This window comes from Elephantulus edwardii, unplaced genomic scaffold (genome assembly GCF_000299155.1).
Source record: "Elephantulus edwardii isolate Elephantulus edwardi_28Jun2011 unplaced genomic scaffold, EleEdw1.0 scaffold00002, whole genome shotgun sequence".
NCBI classification, from domain to species: domain Eukaryota; kingdom Metazoa; phylum Chordata; class Mammalia; order Macroscelidea; family Macroscelididae; genus Elephantulus; species Elephantulus edwardii.
The window spans coordinates 34,555,123-34,572,510 of record NW_006399752.1 but is presented as its reverse complement, the minus strand read 5'-3'; positions in this window follow the sequence as shown (position 1 = coordinate 34,572,510).

Here is a 17,388-nt window from a genome sequence, read left to right as displayed (position 1 = left end):
AAAATCTCTGTAAATGTTTATGAAAATTAATAAAATATAATTATAGAAAAAAAAAGAATGATGAAGAGCTCGCAAAACACTGGAGATCATGGATAACATGCATGAATTAAGAGAACACCATGCTGAAAGAAATGTCAGTCACAAAAGGACAAATATAGTATAAAGTCACTATTACAAAAAGATAAAGATACCTTTACTTATAGAAGAATCACACTCGGTTGGTTACGAAGGATGGAAAGGAATGTAGAGAGATGTTAAAAAAATTAATAAATAGATAAAAATGGATAAAGGTCAAAATGATTAAGTCAAGTGAATGGGGAAAAAAGAAAGATCTAGTAAGGGGACAATCAGACATTGTGGGTATTATAATTCATTTTGTGAAACAAAATGTATTTGCATAATTGAATGAAAATGCAAATGCTTTGTAAACTTTCACTCAAATCACAATATATTTTTTTAAAAGAACAAATAACTATTTTTGTTTAAACAATAAAACAGTAAATACATAGCTGTGGCTTTGTTCCATCTTCCTCCCACAGAGAAGCTAGCAGATTCAAACCATGAACCTTTGGGATTGCAGTGCAGTTTCTTACTGCTAGGCCACCAGAGCTCCCAGAATCTCTATGTTATTAGACGATTTTTCTTTTATCCATAACTTATTTAGAAGTCATTTTGTTTTCTTTCAAATATTGAAAATGTTCAGACTCATTTCTATAATTTCTTTCTAATTCCATTATGTTTTAGTCTTCTTTCCTTTTTTGAAACAATTTCTTTAAATAATATTATTCGTCATGAAATAATTGCTCAAAATGGCTTTCCTAGCCACCACTTTTGACTTTCACCATATGGCTGAGTGAGAATGTGAGAAGCTATTGCCTGAATAATGCAAGGGAACACGGCATGATATAAAATCAAGAAAAGTGTGCATCAAGGCTGTGTTCTTTCTCCACTCACATTATATCTATATGCTGACTAAATTATTAGAGGCACTGGATTTTATAAAAAAAATTGTGGTATCAAGAGCAGAAGAAGACTCCTCAACAACCTGCATTTTGGAGGTAACCCAACCTTGCTTGTTAAAAGTGAGGAGAACTTGAAGTGCTTGCTGCAGAAGATCAAGGACTCTAGCTTTCAATACAGATTACACCTCAATATTAGTAAAACAAAATTCCTCACCACAGGGCCAATAGACAACATCATGACAGATGGAGAAAATGGTGAAGTTGTCAATGATTTCATCTTACTTGGATCTACTGGTATCGGCAGTCAAGAAATGAAAGACAAGCTGTATTGAGAAAATCGGTCAAGGATTTCTCTGGAGTACTAAAGAGCAATAATGTCAGTTTAAAGATTAGCATGTACCTGATCTAAGGCTTAGTCTTCTCAATTTCTTGTTATGATTCTGAAAATTGGACCATATCTCAATATTGTAGAAGAAAAACTGATGCTTTGGACTTATGCTGTTGAAGGAGAGAGCTAAATATTACATGGAGTGCCAAGAGGACAAATAAGTCTCTCTTGGAGAAAGTGCCACTAAGGTGCTTCTTGGAGTGAAACTTTGTCTCATACATCTTGGGCATGTTGTTACAAGGGACTAGTCCTTAGAAAAAAGACTTCATGGTTAGAAAGGTAAAGGGTCTTTGTGAAAGAGAGAGACCCTCAACAAGATGGATTGAAATAGTGACTGTAAAAATGCTCACTGTGTCCGAGTTTGTGTGAATGGCACAGGATAGGGTATAGCTCAGATCCATTGTTCACAGGGTCACTATGAGTATAATTGACTCAATGGCACATAAAAACAACATCAGCATAAATTACTCCAGATGGAATTGGTCAATTTTCCCATCCCACCAGGTTTAAATTGGGAGGATTTCTCAACTTAAGATGGGAATTTAGTACAGACTCCTGTGTGAGTCAGGCTGGGACACATAAGAGTGAGTTGGCAACGCCAGGAGAATCAGAGCCTGGTGTGAGATGAAGCTGACTTGGGACAGTTCCAAGGAGCCACAGTCAGCGGCTTCTGCTCAAACTTGCTGGAGGACTGAAGGAAGATGCGAAATTAACAGGACTAAGGGTTTTGTAACATTGATCTAAGTCATGGGGCTGAAGGGCCCATAAGCACACTTGAAAAGCTGTCAACCTGAACTTTAACCAGTTAAATTCCTTAACGAAGTCCATAACCACAAGCATGGCTCTGTGTGATCTGTGTGGCCATTGCAACAGCTGTTGGACCCAGTGGTAGTGAGAGCCCTCAGCATGATGGTGGGCATTAAAAGTAATAGAAGATGAGATACAGATGAGGGAACCATGGATGGCCACATATAAGTTAATTTTACACTTTAGATGTTTTTAATGGGTTGTTGTTCTTATGGGCCATCGAGTCGCTTGCGACTCATAGTGACCCTACGTACAACAGCCCTAAACTCTGCTCTGTCCTGTGCCAATCGCACCATCTCCAATACACCCATCCCGATTACCCCAGTCACTGAATCAATCCACCTCATAGAGGGTCTTCCCCTCCTGTGCTGTCCCTCCACCCTTCCAAGCATGATGTCCTTCTCCAAGGACTGGTCCCTCCTTATAACATGTCCAAAGTATGTTAGACGGAGCCTCAGAATCTTTGCCTCCAGGGAGTTGCCAGTTTAACCCTTTCCAGGATGATTCTGTTTGTTTTCCTAGCAGTCCATGGTACCTTCAATACTCTTCTCCAGCACCACAGCTCAAAGGCATCAATTCTCCTTCTATCCTCCTTAGTCACTGTCCAACTCTTTGATGCATAACAAGTGACAGCAAAGACCATGGCCTGTATCAGATGCACCTTAACCTCCAGAGAGATACCATTGCTCTTGAGAAAAATCTGTATCAGGTGCACCTTCGTCTCCAAAGAGACACCGTTGCTCTTGAGTACTTTAGAGAGGTCCCTAACAGCAGACTTTCCCCATGGCAATGTGCCTTTTAATTTCCTGACTACTGGTGCCAAGAGTGTTGACTGTGGAGCCAAGCAAACTAAAGCTGTGAACAATCTCAATCTCTTCACCACCCATCCTGATGCTGCCAATTGGTCCAGTGATGAGAATCTTTGTCTTCTTGACATTGAGCCTCAATCCATATTGAAGACTGCAGTCCTTGACCCTCTGCAGCAAACGCTTCAGGTCCTCCTCAGTTTCAGCAAGCAAGGTTGTGTCATCTGCATAACACAGGTTGTTCCCTATTTGAATTAACAGAGGGGGAAAAAACACCATCCCTGTACTGTCCTCACTCTTTTTAAGGTGCACCTCATCCAAGTGGTGGTATTTTCAATTGTTTTATGTGCATGTGAAAATTAGACAATGAATAAGGAAGACCAAAGAAGAACTAATGCCTTTGAATTGTTGGCAAAGAGTATTGTTTATATCATGGATTGTCAAAAAATCACAACAAACAAATCTGCATTGGAAGAATGGCAGACAGCAAAAATCCTAAGACATATATTCACAAACTTTGAGTATGCTGTCAGAAATGGTCAATCCTTGGAAAGGGACATCCTCCTTAGGGAGTTGGAGGGTCAGTGCAGGAAATGATATATTTAATGAGATGCATTGACATATTCACGGCAATAATGGGTTTCAGCACAGTGGAGATTGTGAGGATGGTAATGGTGCCGATCAGGCAAGTTTTCTATGAAATACAGCGTCATTATGAGTCAGAATTGACTTACTGGTACCTCACAGGAGCAACAACAAAAACAACACAGTAATGTTAGGTTTATATTCAAATGGTATACATAAAAGTAAAACTGGCAAAAGGACAAATAATCAGAGAGAATAAGATTACAACAGTGTATTGTTTCCAGATTCCTTTTCCAAGTATTCTGTTATTGTAGAGAAATTTAGCAGTCTTTTTTTTTTAAACTCTGAGTCTGTGAGTGCAGAATATTATCTTTGTGGACTGTGTTAAACCAGTTAATCTTGATGGCCCCCTGGCTCGAAAGCTAGCAACGCATTCCCTCAGATGTTTTGTTAGGATTAAAAGGTTTACAAATCATTGCCCCTATTGGCTTTGGCTTTGCTTTGTTAGTTAGGTGTAATCCAGTTGACAAAAATGTATTGCTGTTGTTGTTGTTATGTATTGTGGTTTAAGACTCATAGCGACCCTCTGAACAATGGCTCTGACCCTTGCCCTATTCTGAGCCAACCTCACCGTCTCTGAAACATTTTGACCCTGTTTCTACAGTTACTGTGTCAATCTGTCTTATCAAGGGTCTTGCTTTCACCCTCACCTTTCCAAGTGTGATGTACTTAACTTGCCTGCCTGATAACACGCCCAAAGTAAATGAGACAGAGTTTTACCATCATTGCCTCTATGGATCGCCCTGGTCTCACTTTCTCCAGGACAGACTTGTTAGTTCTCTTAGCAATCAATCCACGGGATATTCAACACTCTTCTCCAGCATCACAGATCAAAAGCATTGTTTCTTCTCTTGTCATTAGTCATTGGCCTGCTTTTGGATGCATAGTAAGCAATTGAAAAGCCCATAGCTTTAGATTGACATTGTTGCTCTGGAGAAGTCCTTGGTAGCAGATTTTCACAGTGCAACTCATCTTGATTTTTGACTGTTGGTGTCAAGAGTGCTGATTGTGGATCCAGGTAAGATGAACCTATTAACCAATCCTTTCTCCATCTATTATGATGCTGTCTATTAGCTTTGGGGTGAGGATCTTTGTTTTACTGGTATTGAGATAAAATCCATATTGAAGGCTGTAGTCCTTGATATTTTGCAGCATGTGCTTCAAATCTTCCTCACTTTAGGCATACAAGGTTGTGTCATTCTTATAACACAAATTGTTGATGAGTTTTCCTCTGATCCTGATGCCACACTTTTCTTAACAAGCTCCACTTCTGAAATGATCTGCTGAGCATGTAGATTGAAAAAATAGGGAGAAAGGATACATCCTTGATGCACTCTTTTCTTGATTTTGAGCCATGTTGTGTTTCTTTTCTCTGTTCAGACAACAGCTTCTTGGTGTAGGCATGGGTTTTGCATGAGTACAATCAAGTGTTCTGGGATTCCTATTCTTCTCAATGTTAACCATAATTTGTTGTGGTCTACATAGTCAAATGCCTTTGTATGGTTGGGAAAAATATAAGTATACATTCTTCTGGTATTCTACTTTCAGCTAAGATCCATCTGACATTACCAATGAAAGCCTTGGTGCCAAAGCCTCTTCTAAATTTGGCTTGTGTTTCTGGCAATTCTCAGTCAATGTATGTTCCTGCTGTTTTTGCATAATCTTCAGCAAGATTTTGCTTCTTTAATGACCATATAAACAAACAGATCAAAACTTTGCCCAATCCTGTGTTATCCCCTCAATCTTTATCATGTTCAAGCTCACTGTTGCAATCATTGCACTAATCCATCTCGTTGAATATATGAATGAATTATAGCATATGTTAATATAGATGTATACTTTTTTACCAAACCTGTGTTTGATCATGATCATACATGGAGTGTATCCTTTCTCCATACCTATTCAGTCTGTGTGCTAAGTAAATTATCTGAGAAGCTGGACTCTATAAAGAAGAATGTGTCATAAGGATCAGAAAAAAGACTCATGAATAAACTTCTGTATGCAGATGACACAACATCATTTGCTCAAAGTGAGGAGGACTTGAAGTAGTTGCTGCAGAAGATCAAACACTGTACCCTTGAACATAAATTTCACTTCAGTGTCAAGAACACAAAATTCTCACCACCAGATCAATAGACATCATGATTATTGTTGTTATGTGCCATCAAGTCAACCACGACTCATAGCAACACTATGTGCGACAACTCTGAAGCCTTCCCTACCTGAGCCAGTCTCACTGTCTCTGGCACACCTACTCCCATTACCCCAGTTACTATGTCAGTCCATCTCACCCAGGATCTTACTCTCCTGCGCTGTCCCTCCACCCTCCCAAGCATGATGTCCCTCTCCAAGGACTGGTCCCTCATGACAGTAGTCCCAAAGTATGTGAGGCAGAGCTTCAAAGTCCTTGTTTCCAAGGAGCAGACTGGTTTGCTTCTCCAGGACAGATTTGTTCTCTTGGTGGTCCATGGTATATTCAATACTCTTCTCCAGCACCATGGCTCAAAAGCATCAGTTCTTCTGTCATCCCTATTCATTGTCCTGCTCTCTGATGTGTAGCAAGTAAATACATGGCCTGAATCAGGTACACTTTGTTCTTCAGACTGACATCACTTCTCTTTAGCATTTTGGAGAGGTCCCTGAACAGCAGATTTCCCACATGCAAATTCATCTCTTGATTTTCTGACAGCTGGTACCAAGAATGTTGATTGTGGAGCTGAGCAAGCTGAAATCATTAACAATCTCAGTCTCTTCTCCATCTTTCATGATGCTGTGAGCTAACCCAGTGGTGAGAATCTTTGTCTTCTTGATGTTGAGCTTCAATCCATATTGAAGACTACAGTCCTTAACCTTCATCGTCCATTCCGGATGCCACATTCCTCTTCATGAAGTCTGCCAAATGATATGTTCTGTATAGAGACTGAAAAGGTGTGGAAGCAGGATGCATCCCTGACACATTGCTCTCCTCATTTTGAACCATGCAGTGTTTCTTTGCTCTGTTCTAATGACCTCTTCCTGGTCCGAGTAGGTTTCACATGAGCACAATCACGTGTTCGGGAAAAGATTGAAGCTGCCAATGACTTCCTCTTACTTGGACCCATTTAGTGACAGCAATCAGGAGATCAGGAGACATATTGCACTGGGAAAGTCCGTGGTCAGGGAACCCTTCAAATTATTGAGCAACAATGATGTTAGTTTGAGGATGTAACTGATTTCGGCCAAGGTCTTTTCAATAACTAGCTATTCTGCTGAAGCCTGGACAATGACAGAAGAGGAATTTATGCCTTTGAACTGTGGTGTTTGAGTAAAGTACAGAATATCCCATGCACTGTCAAAACAACAGGTATGTCTTAGAAAAGGTGCAGCCAGAGTGCTCCTTGGAGGTAAAGATGATGAAGCTCACCTCAGTACTTTGGGCATGTTGCTAGAAGATTCTACCCCTTAGAGAATGACACATGTATGGAAAGATGAAGTGATGGTGAAGGAAAGGAAATTCCTCAACCAGATGGATTAACATGGTGACTACAGCAATGGGCTTGAATGTGTCAGAGATTGTAAAGTTGACATGGAATAAGACAGTGTGGATTCCCCGGCATGTGACAGCCGGGTCACAGCTGAGATCAGAGTCCAGACAGACTGAACACCCTCTGCAAACAGAGAATTCTGCCCAGCCCCCCGGAGGAGATACTGGATGCCCTTTGCAAACAGAGATTTCTGCCCAGCCTCCCACCCAAGGGAATGCTGTGTCTGAACTTTGGTCTTAGTTTAAAGATTAAGCTTAACCATTGTTATGTTGGCAACACTTAAGTATAAGAAAAATATAGTCTCCAGAGATTGAACTTTTTTTAGAATGATTGGCTTAAACTAAATAAATAGCATAGACAGACTAAGAAAGGGGCCTTTTCACAGCACTAAGCTGTGAGAGGACCTCTGCCTCAGCCTTGTCTCTTTTTCAGACTTCATTTCCTCGTGTCCCTGCTTCCTTTCTGCATCAGGTTTGCAACAAGACAGGGTTCAGATCTTTTGTTCATAGGATCACTATGAGTCATCCTTGATTTGTGGGTACCTAACAACAACATGTGTGGTCATGGGCATAGTCCCTTCCACCTATTCACATTTCTCATCTTGCCTACCTATGTATCTACTTCTGACTATTTCTTGAATCTCTCACTGTGTTTTCCCTTTCATTTGTGGTATTGTGAATATCTTCTCCTTATTGTACAAACTGCAGACTTCAATACAGATAACATCTCAAGATCAAAACCCCAAAAGTCCTCACCAGTGAACCCATAATTAACCTTAATATAGATGGAGAAGAGAGAAAAACTGTCAACTGTTTCATCTTACTTGACTCCACAGTCAGCATCCTTGGTACTGTTGTTGTTAGGTTTTTGTCAACCCTATGAACGGAAGATCTGACCTCTGTTCTATCCTATTCATCCTCACGCTTCCTAGCACACAAGAGCCCATCGTGACAGTCACCATCTCAATCCACACGATTGAGGGTCTTCCTCTTCTTCACTGACCCTCCACCTTTCCCAGAACACATCCTTCTAAAAAAAATAGCACCTCCTAACAACATGTGTAAAGTGAAGCCTCATCATTCTTGATGCCAAAGATCACTCCAGCTGCATCCTCTGCACGATATACTTGTTTGTTCTCTTGGCTGTCCGTGGGATCTTCAGGGCTCTTCTCCAACACCACAGCTTAAAGGTGTCAATTCTTTTCCTGTCATCCTTATTCATTGTCCAGCTCTCAGATGAATAGTAAATAATTAAAAAGACTATGACCTGAATCAGATGCATCTTAGTCTTTAAACTGACATCACTGCTCTTCAGTAACTTGGAAAGGTCCTTAACTGTAGATTTTCCCAGTGCAATGTGTCTCACTATTACCTGGCTGCTCATACCAAGGGTGTTAATTGTGGATCCAAGCAAGGTGAAGCTGTTGCCAGTTTGAGTCCCTTCTCCATCCATCATTATGCTGCCTATCACTGCAGTGGTAAGAATCCTTGTTTTTCTGGCATTGAGATGCAATCCATACTGAAGGCTGCCAGGAAATCAAAAGATGTGTTGCACTGAGAAAATCTGATGTCAGTGTCCTATCCAAAGAGGTGAACAGCAACAGGGTCACTTGAAAGGTTGAAGGGCACCTGATGAAGCCATGATCTCTTCACTTACTTGATACACATCTGAAAGCTGGACCATGAATAAGAACAACAGAAGACGAATCTATGCCCTTGGGTTTTGGAGTTAGAATATTGAATATTCTATGGACTTCCAAAGAACCAACAGATGTATCTTGGCGAAAAATGCAACCAGAATGCTCATTTTAGACAAGGATAGTGAAATTTCATCTCACATACTTTGGACATGTCAAGAAGAGGGGCCAATTCTTGGGGAAAAGGGATCAGATTAGGAGAGGTGGAAAGTCGGGGGAGAAAAAGACTCTCAACAAGATGGTTTGACACAGTGACTGTCACAACGGGCTCAAGTATATGAGAAATGATGAGGATGGCGCAGGACAGGACAAAATTCTGGCTGGTGTATTGTACACCGGGTGACAATTGGTTGTATTTGACTCCACGGCACCTAATAACCTCCTTCATTACCTTTCCCCTCACCCACCTTAATATTTTCTATTAAAAATTATTTATTTACAGAATTCTGGCAAGCTAGTAAGTAGTAAGCTAGTAAGGAATTATGCTACTAACCCAAAGACAGGTAGTTCAAATCCACCAGTTCAAATCCACCATGAGAAAGATGGGGAGTCCCTTCCTCTGCAAGTACAACCTCTGAAAACCCACTGGAGTTGGCTCTGACTCCAAGGAAATGAGTTTCAGTGTTTTCTTTATTGCTTACTTACTAATTTTAACTACACTTTCTCCACTTCTCATTACTGGTAACCATCCAAGAAAGACTATTTTACTCAAAAGTTTATATAAGTTTACTTTTCTATACTTTAAAGAATTATTTTTGGTTAATTAGAGGAAATATATATCCCATTTAAAAATAAATTGTGTTGCAAGGATATTCAAAACACAAAAATAAAAGAATATAAGTAGTACAAAATACAAACTAAAACAACAGATTTACATTCTATTTTAAGGATATCATCAGGTAGAGATCATATTTCAGATTAGTGGAGAACAAATAGGACAATAAATGATGGTGGTATGAGAATCTCAGTATTTAGGACAACATATTTTGATCCATACGTCATGCCATTTAAATTCAAATGAATCACTATATAATGTAAAAATTAAAACTATAGAAGTATGTCCAGATAGAATGTTTTTGTTTTACTAGTTTGGAGATGACCTTTCTACTAACTATAGCAAAGAAAGAAATCATGCAGAGAAATGTAAACAGAACACTTTAAATCTATTTAAAACCTCTGAATTGCATTAAAATTAAAAGTACAAAATAACGTTTTATTCCATATAAGAAAGGGTCTTTTGATCAAGAAAACATATCTGCCTTTTTCAGATAAATAAGCAGAAAGACATGGTGGACAGTTTCCAAGAAAACAAAGGCAAGTTTCTAGTAAGTGGATAAAAATGCATATTCTCACTAATAATTAATGAAATGTAAATTCTAATTCTTTAACTTTTACATCGTTTTTTTCTTTACTCTGAACGTGCTGTCAGGAAATTATATGCCATTTAAAAATGTAATGATGATCACTGAGGACAATAGGATGATCTGTTTAAAAAGCATTAAGAATGGATTCATTTTTTAAAATTTTATGTTGGTGTCCACACAGAGTCAGCCACAGTTTGTTGTGATCCACATAGTTAAATGCCTTTGCAAAGTCAATGAAACACAGATAGACATTCTTCTGGTACTCTTTGCTTTCAGCCAAGATTCATCTGACATTAGCTATAATATCCCCAGTACCACAGCCTTCTAAGCCTGGCCTGTACTTCAGGCAGTTCTCTGTTGATGTGCTATTCCATATAATTTTTGGATAATCTTCAGCAGAATTTGCTTGCATGTGATATCAATGATATTATTTAATAATTTTCGCACTCTGTCGGATCACCTTTCTTTGAAATGGGAACAAATATCAAATATCAGTCTGGAGACAAATGTCAGTCTGGAGAATAAGGTTCACCTGATCCAGGCCATGATCTTTGCAATTATTTGCTATGCATCAGAAAGATGGACAATGGATGACAGAAGGAGAATTGATGCCTTTGAGCTGTGGTGCTAGAGAAGAGTATTGAATACATCATAGACTGCTAGGAGAACAAACAAGTTCATCCTGGAGAGGGTGAAACCAGACTGCTCCTTGGAGACAAGGATTCTGAAGCTTAGTCTGACATTTTTGGACACGTTGCAAGGTGGGACCGGTACTTGGAGAGGGACATCATTCTTGGAAGAGTGAAGGGAAAGTGCAGGAGAAGAAGACCCTTGTTGATATGGATTGATTCAGTGACTGGGGTAACAGCAGTAGGTGTGTCAGAGACAATTAGATTGGCACAGGTTAGAATGGGTTTTAGGGCTGTTGTACATAGGGACAATATGCATCGCAGGCAACCCAATGGCACATAACAACAAATGTTGGTTTCCATACAAAATTCTTTTTTTTCCATTCATATACATTGTTTTATATAATTATTCGTTTACTTTGTGTTTAAAAAATCATTTATATACATTCCATTTTACATTTTTAAAAAACTAGTTTATTTACAAAATTCGAATACATTGTTTTTCACACCAGATCCTTCCCAATTCCCTCACCTCTAACCCATCAAATTGTACAAACCCATGATTAATCTACCTCCACACATCGTCACCCATCTGCTTCTCTCCGCGCCCTCCCCCTTGGACACTCATACTCATTCTACAGTAATAGTTTTATGCAGTATTTGTTTTTATGGTACTGACTTAGTTCACTCAGCATAATGTTCTCCAGTCCCTCCTAAGTTAGGTCATAATTTACAAAATCATTGCTCCTGTGTGCTCCCTAGTATTTCATTGTGTGAATGTACCATAATTTCTCAATCGATTCAATTTTGGTTGGGCATCTGGACTCTTTCAATGTTCTTGTGATGGTGAATAACGCTGCTATAAATGTTGGTGTACAAGTCTCCATTTGTGCCTCAGTTCTCATTTTCTCTGGGTATATTCCAACCAGTGGAATAGCTGGGTCAAATGGAATTTCTATGTTCAGTTTTTCGAGGAAGCGCCAAACTGTCTTCCAAAGTGGTTGTACCATTGCACAATCCCACCAAAAATGTATAAAAGTTCCTATCTCACCACATCCTCTCCAACATTTATTACTTACTGTCCCGTTAAGCTATACCACTGCTATTGGAGTGAGATTATATCTCAATGTGGTTTTGATTTGTGTCTCTTTTATTGTCAGTGATTTGGGGCATGTGTCTTCATGTGTCTGTTGGTTATTCAAATATCTTTCTCTGTGAAAATTCTTTCCATGTCTTTTTGCCCACTTTGTAATTGTGTCATCAGTTTTTTGTTTTTTGGTTTTTTGTTTTTGGCCCAGAAGTATTCTATAAACTATCATTATGAGACTCTTGTCTGCTGAGATGGTATTGCCAAATGTTGGTTCCCAATCAATAGGTTTTCTTTTCACCCTGTTGGAAAAAAGTTTTTGATGTGCACAGGGATTTAATCTTTAGAAGGTCCCATTTATCCATTTTATCCCCTTCAGATTGTGCATTTCTGGTTGTATTTGGAAGTTTCTTTAAATCATGGAGTGGGCCGTCTAAGCTTGATCCCACCTTGTCTCTGAGGATCTTTATGGTTTGGGCTTTACCCCCAAGTCTCTGATCCACCTTGATTGATTTTTGTGTATGATGGGAGATGTGGATCCTGTTTTAGCTTTCTGCATGTGGAAGTCCAGTTTTGCCAGCATCATTTGTTGAAGAGGCTGTCATTTCCTCATTTCATAGGTTTTATTTCCTTATCAAATGTTTGTTGAACATAGATAGCTGTGTCTATTTCTGGGTCTCAGTTCTATTCCATTTTACAGACAGGTCTACCTGCCTGTCATTGTACCAGTACTTTGCTGTTTTGGTTAGTACCACTGTGTAGTAGGTTTTGAGGTCAGGGAGTGCTATGCATCCCACTTCATTTTTGTTTCTCAGAAGTGCTTTGCTTATTCAGGGTGTCCTTCCTTTAAATAACCTTGAAAATTTCCCTTTCAATCTCCTTGAAAATTAAATTTAGTAACTTTATTGAGACACTGATGAGTCAAATTCGAGAATGGTTACCTGTGTAACCGTGTTTGGTGAAGCTCCCTGATTAAAACAAGCTTGGAAGCAGGAGTGGCATCCACAATAGCTTGCCTCAGGAAACCCTATGAACGGACGAAAGTAATACAGGAGGGGTCTAGGACTTGCGTTCATAGGATCACTATGAGTTGCCTGCAACTCGACGGTACTTAACACCACTACCACCACCACCACTGCCGCCAAGAGACAGAGAGAGAGACAGAGAGACAGAGAGAGAGAGTGTGTGCAGTTGGCCTAGCAACCAGAAAGCCACGCTTCTGAGCCAAAGGTGGGTGACTCTACTCTGCGGCCCTCAGGCCAGCCTTTAATTGTTTTTGGTGAAACATTCTTCTAGGTCATGTAACCCTGATATGTCCACTTGCTGTACAGAGGTAACTTGTGGTTGCAGTGCAGCCAAACACTGTGACACTGATGAGTCAAATGTGAGAATGGTTACCCATGGCGGACAGTGTTTGGTGGAGCTCCCCAATTAAAACAAGCTTGGAAACAGGAGTGGCATCCACTTCCACAATAGCTTGCCTCGGGAAACCCTATGAACCTGGAGAAAAGATGAAAGTTATACAGCAGGTGTCCAGGACTTTCGTTCATAGCGTCACTATGAGTCGCCTGTGACGCGACGGCACTTAACACAACAACACTGAGATTGCATTAAACTTTTGGTTGGATTGTCATGTTCACAATATTGAGTCTTCCTGTCTATGAACAGGGCACATTTTTCCATTTCTTTAGTTCTTGTATTGTGTCTTGCAGAAATATTCTGTAGTTTTCTTTGTCTAGCTCTTTTGTATCTCTTGTTAGGTTTACTCCAAGGTATCTCAATTTGTGGTTGGCTGTTGTAAATTGTATAGCTTTCTTGATTTCCTTTTCTGAGTTCTCTTTGTAACTGTAGAGGAATCCCACTGATTTTTGGATATTAATCTTATATCCAGCCATTCTACTAAATTTGCCTACTAACTATAACAGTTTTTTGTTGAGTCTTTGGAGTTTTCTCTATATACTATCATATCTTCTGCATGTAGTGATAGTTTAGCCATCACTTTGCTGATCTGGATGCCTTTTAGTCCTTCTCTTGTCGTGCATACAAAATTCTTATACATTTTGTTTCATTGGTGTACATTGTGTTCCACACATTCTTTCATTCACATTGTTTCCTATAAACATTGTGGTTTTTAAAATTAATCATTGATCTATGCCAGCTATTACCTCATCTCTTCAGATCCCCACTGAATCTTTCCTAATTTCTTCACCCTTTCCCTCCACCTATGAAACTCTGCCATACCAGTGATTTCTTCCCATCCTCACACTCTGTCTATCTGGCCCCTTCCTTTCCCCCATTGGACTTTTATACAAATTTTACTAGATATCCTTCTATTTTTACAATAATGGTCTTAGGTAGTATTTACCTTCTTGAGACTGGTGGCCTAGTGGCAAGAAGTTGTGCTCCAATTCCAAAGGCATGTGGTTCTAATCCACCAGTTTCTCTGCAGAAAAAAGATGGGCAGTCCCCTTGCAATTAACTGCCTCTGAAACCTGACTCTACTGTACACAACAGGAGACAAAATTAGTTTACTCAGCATTATGTTTTCTAGACTCTTCCATGTTATACAGTATTTTACAAAATTCTTGTTCCTTGGTGCTGCACATGACATTCCATCTTGCAAATGTACCATAATTTCTCAACCCATTCATTTGTTGATGGAAATTTGAGCTGTTTCACTTCTCTTGCTATTGTGAATACCATTGCTATGAACGTTGTTGTTGTTAAGTGCTATCAAGTCATAGATGACTCAGAGTGACCCTCTGAACGAAAGACCTGAACACTTATATAACTTTCATCATATCTCCATGTACTTAGAGTTTCCAGAGGCAAGCTCTTTCAGAAGCGGATGCCACTCCTGCTTCCAAGCTTGTTTTAATCTGTGAGCTTCACCAAATACTGTCCACCATGGGTAACCATTATCACATTTGACACAGTAGTGGATAAATTTCTGTGTCACAGTTCTATTTTCCTTAGTGTATATTTGTAGCTGTGGAGTAGATGGGTCATGTGGGATTATGGCTTTTTCCATCTATATGCAGAATGGATCATTTGGGAGGCTGGGCTCTATGAGGAAGGATGTGGCATCGGGATTGGAGGAAGACTCATCAACAACTTGCATTATGCAGATGAGACAATCTTGCTCTCTGAAACTGAGGAGGACCTGAAGCATCTGCTGTGGAAAGTCAAGGACTGTAGTCTTTAATATGGATTGAAGCTCAACATCAGGTAAACAAAGATTCTCACCACTGGACCAAATGGCAGCACCATGATAGATGGAGAAGAGATTGAGACTGTTGACTTACTCCAGTCCACAATTAACACTCTTGGCACCGGCGGCCAGAAAATCAAAAGATGAATTGGTTTAGGAAAGTCTGCTGTCAGGGACCTCTCCAGAGTGCAAAGATGTTTGTCTAAGACAAAGGTGTGCCTGATCTAGGCCATGGACTCTGCTATTGATTGCTATGAATCAAAGAACTGGACAGTGAATAACTATGACAGAAGAAGAACAGATGCCTTTGAGTTGTGGTACTGGAGAAGAGTATTGGATATATATCATGGACTGCCAAGAGAACAAACAGGCCTGTCCCAGAGAGGGTGAAACCAACTTGTTCTCTGGAGGCAAGGACTATGAAACTCTGACATACTTTGGGGGTGTTGCAAGGAGGAAACAGTTCTTGGAGAAGGACATCATGCTTGGAATTGTGGAGGGACAGAATACTAGAGGAAGACCCTGGATGAGATGGATTGACACAGTCATTGGGGTAATGGGAGCAGGTGTGTCAGAGACAGTCAGATTGACTCAGAATAGGACAGAGTTCAGAGCTATTGTGCACAGGGTCACTGTAAGCCGCAGGTGACTTGATGGCACATAACAATAACAGCAGTAACACGGGATTTCTGAGATGTTCAGCTTTTTGAGGAAATGCCAAACTGCCTTCCAGAGTGGTTATACCATTTCACAATCCTATCAGCAGTTTATGAGAGTTCCCATCTCTCCACATCCTCTTTCGTATTTAATGCTTATTGTCCTGTTAAACTTTGCCACTGCTACTGGAGTAAGATGGTATCTTAGTGTGGTTTTAATTTGCATTTCTCTTATTGCCTGTTGAGCATTTCTTCATGTCTCTGTTGACCATCCTAATGTCTTCCTTTGCGAAAAGTTTTTCTATGTTTTTTGCCAGCTTTGTGATTGGGTTATCATTCATTATGGAGGCCTGGTAAACTTTTGTTATGAGATCCTTTTCTGAGATGTCATTGCCAAATATTGGAGTTTTTTAACCAAGTCAGTAGATTTTCTTTCTACCCTATTTGACAAAGTGATGCCCACAGGGTCTTACTCTTTAGAAGAGCCTCTTCTCCAATGCTATCCTCTCCTGGTGTGCATTTCTGGCTGTATTTGCCAGCCTGTGTATACCATAGGGTAGGGCTTCTAAGTCTGATCCCCTTTTGTCTCTTACGATCTTTAAGGTCTGGAACTTTATCCCTCAGACTTACCTACTTTAAATTGATTTTTGTGATTGTGTGAAATTTGAATTCTGGTTCAACTTTCTGCAAGTAGATGTCCAGTTTTGTCAACACTGTTTGTTGAAGAGGTTATTATTTCCCCATTTGACAGGTTTTATTTCTTTGTTGAATACTTACACTGTTTATGTGTGTGTGCTCTCTTTCTCTCTCTGTCTCTGTCTCTCTCTCTCCCCGCTCCACCCCATTGAGTTGGAACCTCTTGAGTTTCTGAGGCTCATCCACATGCCTCTGGAAACTCTATGAACTTTGATAAATGTCAATAGTTGTAGAGGGGCTTCAGACCTTTTGTTCATAGGGTTGCTATGAGTAGTGCTTGACTAGAAGACAATCAACAAAAACCACAAATCACATGAAAGGAGATGCCCATCTTTCTCCCTCCAGGTAGGATTGTAGTTCTAAACCACCAGAGAGCTTTGACCCCTAGGTGAGTGGTATAACTCCCTGCACATGCAGAGCTTGACTGAGATTTTGGTATGTTGTATATGCATTGATTTTAGGGACTTTTAAAGTAAATGTTTTATTCTTCCATTACCTAGTACCTTCTATCATGGTATTCACTCTCTATATTTTCCATGTTATTCTTGTTAATATTTTTAACTGTGTAGCATTATTATCTATAATTTTTTTTGCTATTTTGACATTGATAATAAATCTGCTGAGGGTTACTTTGTGGTCCAACATTTGGTATGTTCAAGGAATGACCCATGTGCCCTGGAAAACAATGTATATTGTGGTTTTGTTCTGTGTACTGATTTATATGTTTATGAAATGAAGTTAGTTGATTATGTTGCATTTATCTTCTGTATCTTTGTTGAATAACTTTCTAATTGTGACATTCTTTATTAAAGGTGACATATTGAAGTCTTCTATTTAAAAAAATGCATTTTAAACATAGTTAATAAAATACAGGTAAACAGAGAGTTGGACAATGACCAAGGAGGATAGAAGGAGAA